The sequence below is a fragment of the Coturnix japonica genome, chromosome 1 (genome assembly GCF_054131305.1).
Source record: "Coturnix japonica strain WE chromosome 1, WE-NBRP24, whole genome shotgun sequence".
Taxonomy (NCBI): Eukaryota; Metazoa; Chordata; class Aves; order Galliformes; family Phasianidae; genus Coturnix; species Coturnix japonica.
This window is the reverse complement of record NC_140663.1, coordinates 129,367,003-129,380,226: the sequence shown is the minus strand read 5'-3', so window position 1 is coordinate 129,380,226 and position 13,224 is coordinate 129,367,003. Positions and strand designations below refer to the sequence as shown.

The 13,224-nt window shown below is 41.5% G+C and overlaps 1 protein-coding gene and 1 long non-coding RNA gene across 3 annotated transcripts in view; both read right to left on the bottom strand.

Annotated features, from left to right (window-relative positions):
* The window catches only part of NALF1 (NALCN channel auxiliary factor 1), a 410,411-nt gene that overhangs the window by 262,225 nt on the left and 134,962 nt on the right, over positions 1-13,224 (bottom strand). The window lies entirely within an intron of this gene.
* On the bottom strand, positions 10,275-12,462 carry LOC146762729 (uncharacterized). The gene is made up of 2 exons (XR_014948046.1): positions 11,654-12,462; positions 10,275-11,207 (listed from the first exon to the last, which is right to left on the bottom strand). It is a non-coding gene; the product is annotated as an uncharacterized LOC146762729 (long non-coding RNA).

Below are 13,224 nucleotides of genomic sequence, written 5' to 3'. Positions count from 1 at the left end.
GTCGCCTAGAATTCACAGTAGGCCTCTCGGTTTTCGGGGACTCTCTCTCTCTGTTTCGTTCAATTTGTTAGCCTCAATTATATTATATTGTGTTATCTTGTATTTCGGTATCATATTTAGTAAAATAAGTTTTTCCTCCTTAGATTGTCGCTGTTTTATCCCACTCCCTTTTTCCCCCTCCTTTCCGGGCCCCGGGAGGGGGGCCCACGGGGTGGCTTCCCCTGTCACGGGCATAGGTAAATCTAAGTAACCCGTGACAGATTTTTGGTGGAGAATGCGGGCATAGAGCTTTTTAGCTTTTAGAACAACTCTCTCTTTACTCTTAAAGAGCTTCGTTAGGGGAGTGTTATCTTTTCGTAGCTGCTCACTGAGAACGTGACCTTGAAATACCAGACAAATTGTCAACATTAAGGGCTGCTGTACATTCTCAGCACTGCTATCTAACTTTTGTGTAGAAAACAAAGGGATTTCTTTCTCCCTTAGAGCAAAGCTAGCTAGCTCTGACTTTTACAGAGCCTGCCAGCTATGAATCCACTCTTCATCCCAGTTGCTCTGTTTAAGGGATTGAAAGCAATTATGATCTTCTTAAAGTATTGGTCAACTATTAACACCATAATTTGGTGTTGTGGAATTGTGCAGGTATATAGCCTAATAAGGTGGATACTGATGGAGACACCTGCCTGGTACTTTTATGAGATGTGGTATGGTCAGAATTTTGGCACCTACATCCCAGATGGAATTGTGAATTTTACAAACACTTGCATCCCAGATGGAATTGCGAATCTTACAAGTACTTGCATCCCAGATGGAACAGGCAATTTTACAAACACCACCATGTTTAATTCATTGTACAGGCTAAAAAAACCCTTTTTATTTAGGTTGTACTCTCAGATTTCCACACGCCTTTCAATAACTGAGATAGGGTTCATACTTGCATCCATGTTATCACTATTAATGAATGCATATATGTTCCTATGCATTCGTTCTATGCGGAAGTCTCCTCCAGAACCAGAGAATGATGACTGGCAGGGAATATGGAAAGGTTTAGGAAAAGTCTTAGAAGCATGGGGACCCGCAGTGTCATGGGATTTCACTCTTGAACACCTAAGGGACCCTAAGAAATTAAGTGAGTATTTGGGTCAGAGATCTAAGGAGGTAAACCTTATGTGGGGTTTGGCTTATGCATACCGTGCTTTGTATCATACTATTCTGGAGAGAGAGAGTTTCCGATCTGAGATTCAAGCCCAAGTTAATTCTGATCAGTCACAGGAGGCATCAGTAGCAATATCAGTTGCCCCTGTGGAAGGCAAGAAATGGAAACGGGTGTCCACGCGTCTAGAACGAAAAGAAGGAGAAGCACGGGGGGGGCTGCAGAAGACCCAGGTGCCGGGCATGGAGCAGTACCGAAAAAAGCAAAGGCAAAAACCAAGAGGCATGAAGAAGAGACTGATGATGAGGAGGAAATCACCTATTGTCGACCTCTGAAGCTGACTGAAATCCAAGGCTCAAGAAAGGAGTTCACACGGCGTCAAGATGAAGGTATCCTTGCTTGGTTGCTTCGCTGCTGGGACAACGGGGCCAACAGCTTGTCTCTAGATGGTAATGAAGCTCGCCAACTAGGAAGCATTGCCCAAGATGCAGGTATCGACAGAGGGATTAGCAGATGTTCGGATGGAGCTGCCACTCTCTGGTTGCGGCTGTTAGAAGCCGTGAGAGAAAGGTACCCCTATAAGGATGCTTTGAAGCCTAAATTTGATAGTTGGAATACCGTCCAAAAAGGTATTCAGCGCCTGAGGGAATTGGCCATGGCGAAAATGTTGTACAGCCCTGATCCAAGCGAACTTGACCCTGAGAGAGTGAGGGCCGATCCTGACATGTGGCAGAAAATCACAAGTACAGCACCAGAGAGAATGGCACAGTCATTGGTAACAGGTTCTAAAGGGTTCGTGGACAGATGGCCCCGAGTTGTTGAGCTGATTATAATGCTTCAAACCACCGATCAGCAGCTCCCTCAACTGCATGCCGCAGTTTCTGCCATCTCACGGCTAGAAAACCGAGTAGATGAAATGTGCAAGAAATTGTTTCCATCAACTAATCGTAATGATGATCCCGTAATAGTATCAGAAACAACTGATGAAGGTCAATCCTCGTACGGGCCACCAGGTCTAATGAAGGATCTGATCAAACTAGTCCAGTCCTACTCCCCACCTGCATCATCAAAAGTCTCAGCTGTTAAACGCACACGCTTCCCAGCTCGAGCAAAGAACAACAGTATGATTGCACCGCGTGTTTCCATGTGGCGCTACCTACGTGACCGTGGAGAAGACATGAGGAAGTGGCATGATCAGCCCACTTCTGCACTACGAGCACGGGTGAAAGAACTACTAGACATACCAACCACCAGTGGAGTTGCTCCAGTCATCACAGGTAACCAATAGAGGGGCCCTGCCCTCAGTCAGGGGAGGGAAAGGGATAATAGAGTTTATTGGACTGTGTGGATTCGATGGCCTGGCACATCAGAACCACAGGAATATAAGGCGCTGGTGGATACCGGTGCACAGTGCACCCTAATGCCCTCTAGTCATGAAGGGACAGAATCAATCCATATTTCTGGAGTGACTGGGGGCTCTCAAGAATTGACTGTGCTGGAGGCTGAAATAAGCCTCACTGGCAAAGACTGGCAAAAACATCCTATTGTGACTGGCCCAGGGGCTCCATGTATACTGGGTATTGATTACCTCAGAAGGGGGCATTTCAAGGATCCTAAGGGGTATCGATGGGCCTTTGAAATAGCTGCTGTAGATATGGACAACATTAAGCAGCTGTCTGTTTTGCCTGGCCTGCCAGAGGACCCGTCTGTTGTGGGGCTGCTACGAGTAAAAGAGCAGCAGGTACCGATTGCTACAAAGACAGTGCACAGACGGCAGTATCGCACCAACAGGGATTCCTTGCTCCCCATTCATGATTTGATTCGCCAGTTGGAGAATCAGGGAGTGATCAGTAAAACTCACTCACCTTTTAACAGTCCCATATGGCCAGTGCGTAAAGCCAGTGGAGAATGGAGGCTGACAGTAGACTACCGTGGCCTGAATGAGGTCACACCCCCATTGAGCGCTGCTGTGCCGGACATGTTGGAACTCCAGTACGAGCTGGAGTCAAAAGCAGCCAAATGGTATGCCACCACTGACATTGCCAATGCCTTCTTCTCTATTCCTTTGGCTGCAGAATGTAAGCCACAGTTTGCCTTCACCTAGAGGGGCATTCAGTATACTTGGAACCGTTTGCCCCAGGGGTGGAAACACAGCCCAACCATTTGCCATGGGTTGGTCCAAACTGTACTGGAACAAGGTGGTGCTCCTGAACACCTGCAGTACATTGATGACATTGTTGTGTGGGGTGATACAGCAGAAGAGGTTTTCACAAAAGGAGAGCAGATCATCCAAATTTTTCTACAAGCTGGCTTTGCTATTAAGCGAAGCAAAGTAAAAGGACCTGCCCAGGAAATTCAGTTCTTAGGTATAAAGTGGCAGGATGGACGTCGTCACATCCCAACAGATGTGATCGACAAAATCACTGCCATGTCTCCACCAACTAGCAAGAAAGAGACACAATCTTTCCTGGGTGCAGTGGGCTTTTGGAGGATGCACATTCCAAACTACAGCCTCATTGTAAGCCCCCTTTATCAGGTGACGCGGAAGAAGAACGATTTTGCATGGGGCCCTGAGCAGCAGCAGGCTTTTGAACAGATTAAACAAGAGATAGCCCGAGCTGTAGCTCTGGGGCCAGTACGGACTGGACAGGATGTAAAGAACATCCTCTATACTGCTGCTGGAGAGAAAGGCCCCACTTGGAGTTTGTGGCAAAGAGCCTCAGGAGAGACCCGAGGCCGACCCCTGGGATTCTGGAGTCGATCATATAAGGGGTCTGAAGAGTGCTACACTCCAACTGAGAAGGAGATCTTAGCCGCGTATGAGGGGGTTCGGGCTGCTTCCGAAGTAGTCGGGACTGAAACACAGCTCCTTTTGGCACCTCGACTGCCAGTGCTGAACTGGATGTTCAAAGGACAGGTTCCCTCCACTCATCATGCTACCGATGTCACCTGGAGCAAGTGGATTACGCTGATTACACAGCGAGCGCGAATGGGAAACCTCAATCGTCCAGGAATCCTAGAGGTAATCATGGACTGGCCTGAAGATAAAAGGTTTGGAACATCACCAGCAGAAGAGGTATCACGTGCTAAAGAGGCCCCACCATACAACGAATTACCAGAAAATGAAAAGAAATATGCCCTATTCACAGACGGATCATGTCGCATTGTAGGGAAGCATCGCAAATGGAAAGCTGCTGTGTGGAGCCCCACACGACAGGTTGCAGAGGCCACCGAAGGTAAGGGAGAATCAAGTCAGTTTGCAGAGGTAAAAGCTGTCCAGCTGGCCTTAGATGTTGCTGAACGGGAGAGGTGGCCAATGCTGTATCTTTATACTGACTCATGGATGGTGGCAAATGCCTTATGGGGGTGGTTACAGAGGTGGGAACAAAACAACTGGCAACGGAAGGGTAAATCTGTTTGGGCCGCTGAATTATGGAAGGACATTGCTGCCCGAACAAAGAATATGGTTGTAAAGGTGCGTCATGTGGATGCACATGTGCCCAAAAGTCGGGCTACTGAAGAACAACAAAACAACCATCAGGTAGATAAAGCTGCCAAAATTGAGGTGGCTCAAATTGACTTGGACTGGCAGAATAAGGGTGAATTATTTCTAGCTCGATGGGCTCATGAGACCTCAGGTCATCAAGGAAAAGACGCGACATATAAGTGGGCCAGAGACCGAGGGGTGGACTTAACCATGGACGCTATTGCGCAGATTATTCATGATTGTGAAACATGTGCCATAATTAAACAAGCCAAAAGGATGAAACCTCTCTGGGAGGAAGGGCGGTGGCAAAAGTATAAATATGGGGAGGCGTGGCAGGTTGATTATATCACCTTGCCACGATCTCGCAGTGGTAAGTGTTATGTACTCACCATGGTAGAGGCAACCACTGGGTGGCTTGAAACATATGCAGTACCCCATGCTACTGCTCGAAACACCATATTAGGTCTTGAGAAACAAGTCCTGTGGCGACATGGCACCCCAGAAAGAATTGAATCTGATAATGGGACACATTTTAAAAATTCCCTTATAAATACTTGGGCCAAAGATCATGGCATTGAGTGGATTTATCATATTCCCTACCATGCACCAGCTTCTGGTAAAATTGAACGATATAATGGGTTGTTGAAAACTATGTTGAAAGCAATGGGTGGCGGAACATTTAAGCACTGGGAGAAGAATCTGGCAGAAGCCACTTGGTTGGTGAATACTAGAGGATCTGTCAATCGTGATGGTCCTAGTCAATCTAGCCCCCTACACACTGTAGAAGGAGATAAGGTCCCTGTTGTACATGTAAAGAACATGTTGGGAAAAGCTGTTTGGGTCCTTCCAGCTTCTGGAAAGGGCAAACCTATCCGTGGAACTGTCTTTGCCCAGGGACCTGGGTGCACTTGGTGGGTAATGCAGAAGGATGGGGATGTTCAATGTGTGCCACAAGGGAATTTGATGCTGGGGGAGTGCAGTCAATAATTTTATGTATTTATATGTATATATGTTTGCATGTGTAGTGTATTTTAGTTATTATAGTTGTACATTTAGTTATGTTACATGTAATTCTACTGTTTAGCTATCATAATTTTACATACGTGTATATATATGTATATATATATTTACCATGATGTAATAATGTAGAATAAGGGGTGGAATGTCATGGTTTTGTAATTTTGCTATCAGTATCAGTATTCCACATCATAACATCATGTAAAGTATGGATACTTCTATTGAATGTGCAGTCCACAGAAGAAGACTACATATCCCAGAGAACAACAGGGTTAATGATAAGTCACGGGACCAGGACGCTGTATAATCTCGTTCCCAGGCTGGAGTGCCCTCCTTCTTCTCTCGAACTTCTCGGAGAGTGGGAAGTGTTCCAGCCGTGTCGCCTAGAATTCACAGTAGGCCTCTCGGTTTTCGGGGACTCTCTCTCTCTGTTTCGTTCAATTTGTTAGCCTCAATTATATTATATTGTGTTATCTTGTATTTCGGTATCATATTTAGTAAAATAAGTTTTTCCTCCTTAGATTGTCGCTGTTTTATCCCACTCCCTTTTTCCCCCTCCTTTCCGGGCCCCGGGAGGGGGGCCCACGGGGTGGCTTCCCCTGTCACGGGCATAGGTAAATCTAAGTAACCCGTGACAAGTACATAGAATCATAAAATCATTAAGGTTAGAAAATACCTCTAAGATCATCTATTCCAACCACCAGTATTTCCCACTAAACTATGTCCTTCAGTATAACATCCAAATGTTTCTTGAACACATTTCTTGTGTGCACCGGTGGTGCAGTGGTCGGAATGCCACGTTGCAACACCGGGGCCTGGGTGTTCGAATCCCCCTGTGGCGCAAGTGGTAGAAGTGCTGCTTTGCAGCACAGAGGCTCGAATCCCAGGGGCTGGACTCGATGATCTCTAAGGTCCCTTCCAACTCTCAAGAGACTATTACTATTACTATTACTATTACTATTACTATTACTATTACTATTACTATTACTATTACTATTACTATTACTATTACTATTACTATTACATCTAGGGTTGGTGACTAAAACACCACTCTGGGCAGTCTGTTCAGCCTGACCACTCCTTCTGGAAACAAATTTCTCCTATTATCCTACCTGAAACTCTATTCCCATTGCTAATTACACTTCTGACCTCAATCCTGTCTCCCAAATCATCAATAAAGATATTAAACAGGACCCAGTACCGAGTCAGGGGGACCACCACTCGTGACCAGTCGCTAGCTGGATTAAACTCCATTCAACACCAGTCTCTGGGTTTGGCCATCCAGACAGTTCTTTACCCAGCAAAGACCATATTTATCCAAGCCACAGTCTGCTAGCTTCTGCAGGTGAATACTGTGGGAGACAGTGTCAAAAGTTTTGCTAAAGACTGCGTAGACTACACCAACAGCCTTTCCCACATCCACTAGATGGGTCACCTGGTCATAGAAGGAAGTCAGCTTCATCAAGCAGGGCCTCCTTTCATGAACCCATGTTGACCAGGCCTGATCCCCAGTTGTCCTGCAGGTTGCGTGATTGCACTCAAGATCTGTTCACCTTATAAGCCATATAAGGTCTATTTAGAAATCTCTGTTTTTAACTAATAGAAAGGATATAAAACAAACTCTAAACACAGAATAGCTTTATAAGCTAACCTTGGAAACTGTAGGATTATATGCAAAACTATTCAGGACAATAACATCTGAAACTACTTAATTGCTTCAAACATAATTAAAAATACCTTGAGAAATTAGGGCATACATTTCTTTTATTTGTATAACAAGTGAAATAAAGTGTCAGAACTAGTTCATGGGAAAAGCTGGTCAGTTCTTCTTATGTAGACGAGGGTAGTATTTAGCTTCTGTTGGACTACACCTAATGTGAGCCTGAAATTCTTAAACTTAAAAATTCAATAACCTCCCCTCCATATACAAACTGTCAAAGAGAGCAGTGGAAGACTGCTTTTTGTGACCACTTCTATGGTTTATTTTACCTTTTCAAGGTTTTTTGGAAGATCATTGCACACATAAAACAAGTGTACACCAATTGGTAGAAAATGTTTGTCTTCTTTGGTCTTTCAACAATACATTCAAGGATTATGATTTAAGTAGTTTGAAAACTAAATTGTATGTCCACAAGTATAGCCTGAAACTCTGTGAGTTTAAATGTAGCCCCATAATTATCACATTAAATTAGGACTGATTTTAAAACAATAAAATCTAGAAAAAAGAAAGCGATTTGTTGCAACTTATTCATGATCAACATGCAGATGATGCAACATGATGACTTCTCAGATAAAAATCAACAGCAACAGCAATCTGAGAGAAAATCATTCAGTTAAAGTGATGTTCTACCAAGAAATACAGCCAAGTGGTGGGACACCATACTGAAATAGGACTTCAGTTCCTTCATTTATGCTTCTGATTTACAAGTCTGTGTCAAGTAGGAACAGTGTTGCAATACCCTTCAACAGAATTACGGTCTGAATGTAATTTCTACAAGCCATCTAAGAAATTGTCCTTTGGGATCTTCCTCTTATTATTATTAAATATTTAACTATAATTAAATATTTATCACAATCTTTCAGTCTATTATTTTAGTTTTGTGATAGATGACCAAAATTTGATGGACTACTTTATTTATATCAGATGGAACCTATCAAGAAGCTACACAGAGCAAATGTCACCATATAAAAGAAAACAGATGTTTTTTAATTAATTCTGCACAGTAACTTCTGGCACATAACTTAATTTGGCAGTTCAGTGGAACAACCACATCAGTTTTACTTCAACCGAGCACTGCACTCATATAGAAATAAAAATGTGTCACCTTCTCATGATGCATCATAGCAAACTGCACACACTTCAAACAATGTATATCAACAAATAGATGGTTTAGTTTCACAGTGTACATTACAGGAAAGATCTTCCCTGACAGCCTATTTGTCAGTGCGTCGGATGCAGCACTGTAACACCAGACCATCTGGAGGTTCCAGTGAAAAAATACATAGGGTGAAATTCCTCCTTCGGCTACTGCTCACTAAAAGAAGACAGAATAATTGGCCTTCCCTGCAGTTTGTCATAACATCAGAATGCAGGGTAGACTGTCTTACTTTTACTTGTATTCATTTGAAGAAAAAATGCACTGTAGTGGTAAAAGCAGGGGATCATAAATTGAGTTATGATAAAACATTGCAAATATTTCCTCCCCCACTTTTTATAAAGGCAAGAATGTGCATTTCATTTTCAGGTATTTTCAGTCTTCAAATGACAAAGCACAAAACTCAGCAGACTACTCACATTCAAACAGCAATTTTCATTAGATTTCATGATGAAGGCATGCCGGTTACTGAATTGACTCATCTGAGTTATGAACTCCCAGAGCTTGAGAAGATTAAACTTGCTAATATATTTATTGCACTTACGGGACAGGTGGAGTTTTAATATCAGTGTTGTCTTAGAAAAAAACACAAATTTTATAATTAGACACTGTGAATTCTATTGCACATTACTGCAGACCAGTGTGGGAGGGAGACACAATGCAAGAAGAGTTCTCTATTTTTACAGTAATTTTTCTTCTTGTAAAAAAAAACAAAAAACAAAAACAAAGAACAAAAAACAAAAACAGAAAAAACAAACCAAAACAAAACAAACAAAAAAAAAAACAAAAAAACCCCACATTTAATATTATCCTCTGGGCGAAGTAGCTTTTGGTAGCATAGTTAGTCATATAAACTAGATAAATGCTTGGAATGAAACACCAGTAAAAATGAAAAATGTTCAGATATGGTTGGTTTACATTTAACAGTGTGCTCAGAGATTAAAAACAAATATGAATTGAACAATATATCTTTGATGTAATGAAACAACAGTTCCACAGTACTCATGCCATACTTCGTTTAGAAACAAGACACTGATCCGTTCAGGTTTGCTCAAATTTTCTGCTACAGACACTGAGGAATACCAAGGGCTGTGCCCTACTCTGATTTGCTGCTGATTAACAGCAAAAGAAGCCAAACTTAGAGCTTTTTAAGAACAGATGGTGCTTCTTTCCTCTTCTTGTTGGTCAAAAATTCAGAGAAAATAAGGATGAAGACGGATGTAGATAGAGAAGCAAGTGAAAGAGAAAAAAAGTTTGGCACATCCTATAAGCAGCTATAGAGACAAATTATACCCATTTTCCACTGTGGGTGTGCAAGTTTGAGGATTCACAGATGGCTTGGAATGCAGCTCCTCGTCAGAGTGTAATCTGTGTCCAAGACAGCATGAAAAAGGGGTGCCTAGTGACTGAGAACATTTCCCACTTTTACTACTAGAGAGTTTCCCATCTTTCCTCTCTTTATTTCCAAATTAACAAAATATGAAGTAAGAATGGGAGTAAGAATGAAGCATTATGAAAAAATGGACAATGTCAGTATTCATTCAGATCATATGACTAAAGGTTGTTTTCACTCTGGGTTTCCTAAAGCCTGAGGGGACTTGAGGAGTTCTTATATCTTCCCACCTACTCCTTATAAATAAAAGCATGACTCACTTTTTAAAATTTGTAAGTCAAATGAGTCATTCTTTTCTGCAATCAGCTTGTGACACCTTAAAATGGTGGCCTTATCAAGAGCGCAGGGACATTTCAAAATTCAAGAAAATAAAACCAAAGGCAAAGAGAGGTACTCTACTCTTTAGGAATCTGCTATACAGACAAAGGAAACTAATCTCAAATTTGCTGAACAAATGTTAAGTCAATAAGTAGACACTAGAGTGTGGAATAAAATGCTTCTATTAATAAGATATCTGTTTTCATTACAAGGGACAAAAAGTCAGTTTGTATCCTGCTATTTCCCAATATATACCTACTTTAGTCCTTTCTTCAAAGTCCACCTTTCCATACATGTTTTATATCTGAAGATGTTCCTCTATCTGCTACCCAGTTGCAGCAAGCTCTGTCCACTTGGACTTGTAGTAGTCCATTGTCTAAGCTGAAGCAAGTGAAGCCGCACACCATCCTAATACATCTTCCTATTGATTAATGTTATCAAATAAGTGAGAAACTTGTTTTGGTCTCTGCCTATCTCAGCAGTGGAGTGAAACTCATACTCCTATTTACTGCATGATTTTCATTCAGTATGGTGGCCCAACTGTACTTTCATCAATACAGGCCTGCTAGTCAATCTATCAGTGCAAATCAGCTGCAGTAGCCTTTCTGAGCCCTTACTAACTTCTCACACAGAGCTCACTTTAAGAAGGAGAAATGCAAAGGTACACATACTCCACTTAGAACAAGCAAATCTCCTGTGTCTCATCTGCTGGAGGCATATAGCCTTTCTGTAAAGAACTTGATCAGTGTGGTTTAACTGTTTTTTACCACATACACTTTGCCTTATTCTGTTTTGAAAACTGTTGGGGAAAAACGCTTCCAAAGCTAAGACAGCAGCAAAGAAGATTTCGCCATGGTTGGCTACGTATCCAGTGGAGCTCTCTTGGGGTACATATTATGCCTTGTGGCTTTCTAAGGCCTGATCCAGTCTTGTTAGCAGCATGTAAATGTTCAGTAGTGTCAGTCACTGAAAAAAAAAAAAGACTGCTAATCATAATCTTACTAATGCTCATATGCTAAACTACCAATAAATAATAATGCTTAAAAAATTCATAAATAAACATCTGAAAACATGATAAGTAGAGCAGCATGAAATTCAAGTTCATAATCCAAAGCATTATATTGTTTCTGTCTAAATTTGTTGTTGCTTGAATTACAAAAACTGCTATTTCCACAAAGCTTTACTTCACTAAATTCATCCAAAACATAAAACTGGATATAAGAATTTATTCTCCTTCCTTGTTCTTAATGAACTGCTGAGAAATAAATTAAGCGCATGAGAGAGTTAAACTGAGCTCCTCATTTTACAAAATGAAACTATTATGTTACCAATTATTCCCTCCTCATACATGCTATCACGTATTTCAGAACACTTAATAATGACATGCAGCAATGAAGCATTTATTTACCTACAGCATGCCAGCAAAATTCGAGCTTTGATTCCTCTCAGTGGATATTGTCACACAAAGCCTGTCTTCCATGGTATTTTTGCAAATTGACCAACATGGACTGCAGTGTGATAAAATTCTTTTATGGTTTATATTTACCATATAAAGACAGCATTCTCTACAAAACACAAAAGAAAATGCAGATCTAACACTAGAATTGCAGACCTCAGAACATACATTCCACAGCTCATTTCAAATATCTCCTAGGACTTATCATGCCTGTGAACACGTAGAAGGTAGTAAACACCTCAGTCATAAATAGAAGCAGTGAACATATAATACCTTGCACAAGACATGACACATAAATATTAATTCAATCAGCATCACATGAAAGTTCTGTGAAAACTGAATTACCTTCCGTCTCACAGTTGGAGTCAACATCCTGTCATGTCTAATTATGGGGAAAAAAAACTTAGATGCCACAGGCCAGTTCACATTTAGTTAATTATGATTCAATATATAATAAGCACTGTCAAGTAGTAAATTTTTTCTACAACACTGACTTCGTTTTGTATTTTAAGAGCAATTTTTGAACTTCATGAATCTTCAGAAGTGTTGAGTGTGCTATCTAGAAGGCCGAGAGAGAGACAATATTTTCTAATGTAGTTACTGTTGTTTTTTTCCATTCTTTGAAACTACATCTCAAATGGCTGAATACATCCATAGGGAGGCTGTTTAAAAGCCTGAATAATCTGAAAATCCCCAGAAGGTGCATGAAACAGAAGAGCTATAAAAGTAACAGCTCAAAGTATTGCTATTACTGCTTCTTGTTTGCTTACACTCACTGTGATATGATGTGTCTGAAAAGCAAACTGCAACTTTCCTACTCACCATAAACTTAGTGCCATAAGGAGGACTGTGGGTAGGCCTTACTTCAGCATAAAATCCCCTGCAATACATATCTATAAGAGAGCTTGGAGAGCAGCCTCCTATTGCAGTTAATGAGACATAGAAAACAATTCAATAACTAACCACTGGGTGTCTTCTTCAGATAGGCTGAATTAGTTTCCAGACTCCTGTGACTGCAGGGGGACCGTAAACTCCCCAGCTCTCCTGCAGAACTGCATGCAGATAGTGTATTCTGGCACTGAGTCTTCTTAGCGTACTGTTAAGAAAACTGCAGCTGTTTTGTACACACAGATCTGTCAGGTACTAGAACAAGTTCAAAATATTTTTTTTGTTCATGGACATACAGAGAGTTTCCTATTTTAACAGCAGTTCAGACAAGTGAAAATCCTAATACTTCAAGAACCAATATTTTTCCTGAACAACGCTTTTAACTCTCCTCCTCCCTCCCCCCCAAATTCTTTCAACAAGGCAATTAATAACAGTGATTAATTCATATCTAATAAAAGTCTCATGATGGCATGACATTTTTTTATGATTGGGACGAAAGGGAAGAGGGGGGGGGGAACACCATGGACTTAGTGTAGACGTTTTAAAATCAGCAGGAAAAACGACAGCTGCTCCCCAGAATGCTTTCATCCTCCTTTCATTTTTCTGTCTTCAGGTGGTATGTGCTGCAAGTGTATACAG